This window comes from Octopus bimaculoides, chromosome 17 (genome assembly GCF_001194135.2).
Source record: "Octopus bimaculoides isolate UCB-OBI-ISO-001 chromosome 17, ASM119413v2, whole genome shotgun sequence".
Taxonomy (NCBI): domain Eukaryota; kingdom Metazoa; phylum Mollusca; class Cephalopoda; order Octopoda; family Octopodidae; genus Octopus; species Octopus bimaculoides.
The window spans coordinates 44,437,297-44,444,423 of record NC_068997.1 but is presented as its reverse complement, the minus strand read 5'-3'; positions in this window follow the sequence as shown (position 1 = coordinate 44,444,423).

Genomic DNA, 7,127 nt, shown 5'->3' with positions numbered 1-7,127 from the left:
TAAATCATGACACAAAAAGAGCGTAAAAACCTTCAGTGGCTGTGTGGTAAGTAGCTTGCTTACCAACCACATGGTTCCGGGTTCAGTCCCACTGCGTGGCACCTTAGGCAAGTGTCTTCTACTATAGCCTCGGGCCGACCAAAGCCTTGTGAGTGGATTTGGTAGACGGAAACTGAAAAGAAGCCCGTCGTATATATGTATATATATATGTATGTATATGTGTGTTCGTGTGTCTGTGTTTGTCCCCACAACATCGCTTGACAACCGATGCTGGTATGTTTACGTCCCCGTAACTTAGCGGTTCGGGGAAAAGAGACCGATAGAATAAGTACTAGGCTTACAAAAGAATAAGTCCTGGGGTCGATTTGCTCGACTAAAGGCGGTGCTCCAGTATGACCGCAGTCAAATGACTGAAACAAGTAAAGCGAGTAAAAGAGAGAGTGGGTCACAGCTAACGTGTTGCTGACCACTGATTATAAGAAAGACAAACAAATTATTTGAAATAACTTTCAAACGTTTAAAAGAAATATCGATATAAATCGTAAAATAAGGATCAAGTCACCTATCCTAACCCGACCCCTGTTTTTAAGATGGAAACAAATTATTGAAATAACTTTTAACATTTATTTTAAAAAACCCGAAATAACGAAATATATTCTCACAGTTTAATATTAGTTCTCAAAAGTTAAACAGGAGGAATAATTCTGTTGGCTAGAAATACCAGCCAAATCTCCCTGACCGAATTTCAGTATGCTAACTTGCTTGCTAACTTGCTTGCTAACTATTTGTCAATTCGCTTACAGTTCTTAGTATGAGATGACGAAATACAACTATGGTTTCCTATCCATTGATTTGGCTTTGCGAACTCACGCATATTTAGTGTTTCTTCAATTAATTCTATAGGTTCTGTTAATGACTTATACCTCAGATTACACACCGTTTTTCAGACGCTCTTGCTCTGTCACTCTAGGGTCAATAGTCACTGCGATAAGGATGTCATTGTTGGTTCACTTCGATTAAAATTGAGGAATGGTTCTTATTGTATGCAATCCGTACTAGTACACAGGAAAGTATCAATGGAATGTAAAACGTCAGGTATCACTTACTCCCTTGATATGATTGAAAAGTCCTTTTGAGCTTACAACAGCTTAATCACTTTCCAAATATCATCCTTTGTAAAGAGAACGGGACAACATTAAACTTGGATAAAGACTGTATATATTGGAGGCTCGTACAGGCAAGCACACACGATCAGTCAAATAGAGCAAATATATTTACCAAACAGTTTATAGATTTATGCGTAGACACAAGAGAATCATGAATAACTATCGGTAATTGTTTCTAAGACAATTGCAAGACCTGAAATTTCAGGGCTGGATGTTAATCGATTAAATCGACCTCAGCACTTTAGGTAATTGTTATTGATTATTACCTACCCGCATGCTGAGTGTTTAAGAAGAGAACCTTTGAAACCAATGCGATGTCATTATGTAGGGGCGAGGATAGTTGTTTTAACCAATTTGTGATTTTAATATCAGAAATATTGAGATTTAATTCGTGAAAAGATTGAGCAGTTACTACATATCTGCCGGATTTCTATGCTGAACAGGAGTTAGAGCCCCCTTTTATAAAATGAGCCAATCGGGTTATTCTCAGCTACCCTGCTTGATAATGGTAGTTTCGACATTTTGTTAAGTAGGTCGAGGGCGAATATTGAAAGAATAACCCAATATTTCCATGCGAAATTTTTGAAATTTTTCGTTCTTTATTTTAGAATGTAAGTTGTGCCACATAGGATGCCAAAACTGCGCATCAGTCATAATAGTCTTGTCGAAAAATAAAAGCCCCACGTTTTGACTGCTTCCCCTATTGATAAATTTTCTTTGGCTGCCGTAGAATTATGAGCAGATTGCGTAAGATGTAAGCTACTAGCAGGTCATTTTATAAGGTTTTCCATTTAACCAAGTTTATATCAATCTTGTTTGCAATGCGTTTTGTCGATATCAATCAAAACAGAGCATGTGATGCAACGTTTTATTGATTTAAAGGTTTTTATTTCATCCTAGTGGAGAGGAAATGGATGCGTCTTGTTAAAACAGTAATGGGTATCTACTGAGAACAGTGAGCGAATTCACTCTTCATACGTTTTAAAGACTTCCAATCTGATAAGGGGAAAATAATCAAGAAAGATTCTACACTAGTTAGATCAGGTCGAAGTGATTGGTAAAAAGTGTTATAACCAAGAATAGGTAACTTTGATTTAATATAAACTGGGCGGAGCTCCGTAGTCATATTAAAATTTATTTGATTTACTTCCGTTAGATTATCATATCAACGGTTGTTATTCTTGAGGACATCTAGTGTCGATGATGCTATTCATGCAAGCAAAAGTATTGTTCAGTCTGTTATTCATCAATGAGTTTGTCAATCAACTTCTGAAAACAGATTTTTTTTTTGTAACGTCGTAAGGAAGCCTACAGAACTGTTAAAGCTTATCCGTGAGCGCTCAGAATCTTAGCACAGATGTTTGATGGCAGCAGTTTGATGATTGACAGTGGAAAAGATCTGACAAGGTATTGACCAGTTCATCAATTCAGGATATTTGGTGTGTATCAATAGCTGTATATTGATTTACAGTACGACTCTAGTGCTACTGTAAATTGGCTTTTTATCCTGTTCTTCTTGATTATATGTACTTGTGTTGCTATGCCGACTGATTTAGCTCAATGATTCCATTACGCCGCAATCGATTGATTTCTTCTTCAATAAATTGTTGTGCAAATATTCAGGACAAAGTGGACGTAAGTTTTGCTGCCTGAATTAGAAATCTGAATGTAAGAATTGGTTTTATTTATGCTGGATTTAAAAGACAGCATTGACTTCTGGTCGTGAGATTTCCATTAAGAACATTCAAGTCGAAAAACACTTTTGAATATCTTGACATACAGCCTTTTTCTAAAAATAACTGCTTCCACAATCTCTGTCATGAAATTTTCTGGTAGTTGAACATCATTAACTGCCATCAGAAGTTTCGGTTTAAAAAAAAAACAAAAAACAACACAGTTTCTCAGCCTTACTTGATAGAAGAACGGACACCGTATTCTTACAATATAAATTCTCGTGAAAAAATTATCATAAACGTTTACTTCACAAACACCTTCATTTAAAGTTGGAAAACACATATTAGCTATTCAAAAATACACAAAAGACTGTTAACTTCACTTAGACATTTATTATTTGGTGTCAAATTTTTCCTCAACTGATCGAACAGCGTCAGTAATTAGGACACAAATGGTACGACTAAAATTTTGACTCCAAATAATAAAAGTTCAAACGAAGTTGACAGTTTTTGTGTGTTTTTGAATGTGTAAATATGTTTCACTTGGTGAGGTTATCCCTACAGATTTTCTATCGAAATTATAGCCAGCACAAACTTGTTACGAGGTTTCATATCCGTGTACGCCTAATGTAAACAACAATGAGATCGAAGAGGAAAAATGGATAATAGGTGTATATGCCATATTTCAGGAGTTTTTGCTCCTTTATCCAGCTCATTGCACCACATCCACCTCATTAACCATCTACGAAATCATTGCTTAAATAGCCACTAAATATACCAATTTTACGTATTGATGACTTGTAGGGAATCCATATTTCGTTATGCAACCATAGCAAAGCATTGGCTTATAAAATGTTTAATATACTTCGGAGAAAATTACGTTTCTATAACGAAACACAGTGTCCCTACAAGTCTGAATATGTCTTCCATGCTGTAATTGGGTAATCTTTGAGTTTAGTGTGTTTTAAAAAGTAAATAAAAATGAAAGGGGAGCGCCGGTTGAGGTACTGTCGTATAAGAAGTTGTGGCTACGATGCAGAGCCAGTCTCTTGTTACAGAAGGTTGTCGCAGGTTGTATTTGCTGTTAACCATGGTGAAGTGATTCGCAAACAGTGTGGAGATAGAACCTGCGCGAGCGTCGCTGGTTGGTGTGTACGTAGAGAGATGATGTTGATGTTAGAACGAACGCTGCGTGGACGAAGTGTTGATGAGTCTCCATGTGGCTGCTGTTGTGTCGTCGCTGGCACTGGTTGTGTGCTCTGTGGTCAGTGGCTAGACCTCAAAAGGTCTGGAACCGAAATACCTCGACTCGATGTGTCGCTGAAGCTTTATAACGTGCTGTCGGCTCATCGAAAGTTTAGAAGAGACTTCTCACGTGACCTTATCTGAAGGCTGCGATTGGTTAGGTTGCATCTTGGCGCGCAATAGAGCAAGATACAAATTGCGCCAATACCAACCAATAAGAGTAGTGGACGCAACAGGGTCCAAAAGGGCAGCCGAAGGCTAGCTGTTATCCACTACGTCTATATTTATGTATATATAACAGAGAGAGAGGTGGGGGGGGGAATTTCCCTTAAGTCGTACGCTACCATCCCATATTCTTGTAAACAGATTCTCGTGAAAAATCATTTTAACGTTCATCATACTTTCGCTAAAGCTACGGTCTTTTCATAGACTGACAAGTATCTTCGAAATATTTGTTTGATAAACTCTACATGCTCGACAACGGATGATATAAATCTCTACAGCAGTAACACATATGTTTATATTGTGATGAATATTGTTGGTTTTCGCGTCGATTATTATATATATTTTTTTATTCTTTTCTAAATATCTCAAAGGAAATTCATTTAAATCCTTGTCTTTCGAAATTTCGTTTTTCACGGGGCTCATAACTGGAAGAGAGTTGTCACCAGAAAATAAATTACCATCAGGCGCGCATTAGAGGACCAGAACTCTTGAAGTAATAACTTTAGGCCAAGATCTATCATTACCATTAATTCTTTACGAATTCCGTTATCAATAATTCCGAAGATAGTAAAGAATCACGTACTAACTCTTCGTCATAAAGCATGACAGTGATATTGTTGTTTTGACAGTCTTTATGATATTTTAGCATGTTTAGGAAACGCTTAAATATTTCTCTGTTGCATGTCAGAGAATACCAGCTAATATATTACAAGGTTGTCTAAACGTATCGCTTGAGATGTTAATTTGTTGATAAGCTTGACAAATTTGAATGCGATGAAAGCTACCATCAGATAAATACTTTATTAGCCCAATTTATCAGCGTCGCTGAGACGGTTGAGGTAGCGACTCATGTAAAGAAGTTCAACTTCTGTGTCATCAAAGCTACATAACTAGTAGACAGATTTGAAATAGTTTAGTGGTGTCATCCTGTAGTCAAAATGGAGTGCTTGCTTGCCTTGCCGGAGGAAATATGAATTATTATGAACTGACATTTTATTTCTAACTTTGCGCTCATAGAGTGAATTCAATTGTTTGATAAACAGTTATATAAAAGAATTCGAGAAATAAATCATTAATCTTATTTTACTTTTATTTCCGAGCAATCATCACCGACCGAATTTTCATTCATGAGTCCGTGACTATCTGAAAACAAAGCAGTTTAATGTAAACAAACCGGAATAATATATGTAAACAAAGGCTAAAGAAAGAGAAAACTGCCTAATAATAGACATGGCGATTAATAGGTATTATGTTACAATTATAATCTGGCTTCCGATTTAACAACTTCTTTTTCACAATTTATCTTGTCGCAGTAGCAGCTACGATGAGTATCTCTTTATGTAGGCTCCCAAGCAAAGAATTCAACCATTTATATCTGGTTCAGATTGGTGTGTGCTTCAGCACTCGCTTTGCTCGGGAATTTAGTAGACGGAGACTGTGATAAAGCCATCGTGTATTATATATGTATTGTGTTTCTCTATACGAAATCAGCGACTGTGTGTCACTTAAAAAAATATATATAGTATTCACAAGTGGAGAGAGCTTTCGTCACTAGCTTGTGGTTATCTCACATTGAGGACGGATAACATCCAGAAACCTCGAACAGATGTTTTTCTGAGGCTAAAACAGCAGTAACATCGTCCTTTATAGGACTGCTACATTTTGTTGGTATATAAACATTACTATCCGGTACTGTTACTGTATATCTCTCGTTCAGAGATTTAAAACAACTTGTTTTTCTCCATACGAGATCAGCGACTGTGTGCCGCTTAAAAAATATATAGTATTTGCAAGTGGAGAGAGCTTTCGTCACTAGTTTATGGTTATTTCATACTGAGGACGGATACATTTGTTTACTCTTGTTCACCTACGCAGGCTATATCGTGGTTCAAGATAAGATCATGGCTAACTTCATTATGACATTGTCACCAATATTTCAAGATGACATCATCATGAATTTCAAGATGACGTCTTCATCAATTTCGAGAGGACGTCATCACCAGTATCAGGATGATATTTCTACCAATTTCAAGATGATATTACCCTTAATATCAAGATGACGTCATCATCAGCGTTTCAAGATGACATCGTTACAAATTCTGAGATGACAACATCGGGAATTTTTCAAGATGACTTCATTACCCCTTTCTAGATGACATCATGGGGAATTTTTCAAATTTATTATGACATCTTCAACAATTTAAAATAACTTCGTCAACAATATCTTGGGGATATCATCACCAATACCTCAAGATGATTCGTCACCAAATTCAAGATGATATCATTAGGAATTTCAAGATCAGATCATCACCTATTTAAAGACGTTATCATGCTTGCTTTGGCACTCCGTCGGTTACGACGACGAGGGTTCCAGTTGATCCGATCAACGGAACAGCCGGCTCGCGAAATTAACGTGCAAGCGGCTGACCATTCCACAGACACGTGTACCCTTAACGTAGTTCTCGGGGATATTCAGCGTGACACAGAGTGTGACAAGGCTGACCCTTTCAATATACAGGTACAGCGGAAACAGGAAGTAAGAGTGAGAGAAAGTTGTGGTGAAAGAGTACAGCGGGGTTCGCCACCATTCCCTGCCGGAGCCTCGTGGAGCTTTAGGTGTTTTCGCTCAATAAACACTCATAACGCCCGGTCTGGGAATCGAAACCGCGATCCTACGACCGCGAGTCCTCTGCCCTAGCCACTGGGCCATTGCACCTCCACAAAGACGTTATCATACACCAATTTCAAAATGGCATCAAATATTTCAAGATGATACACTCACCAAAGTTTCAAGATGAGTTCATTAACTTCAAGATGA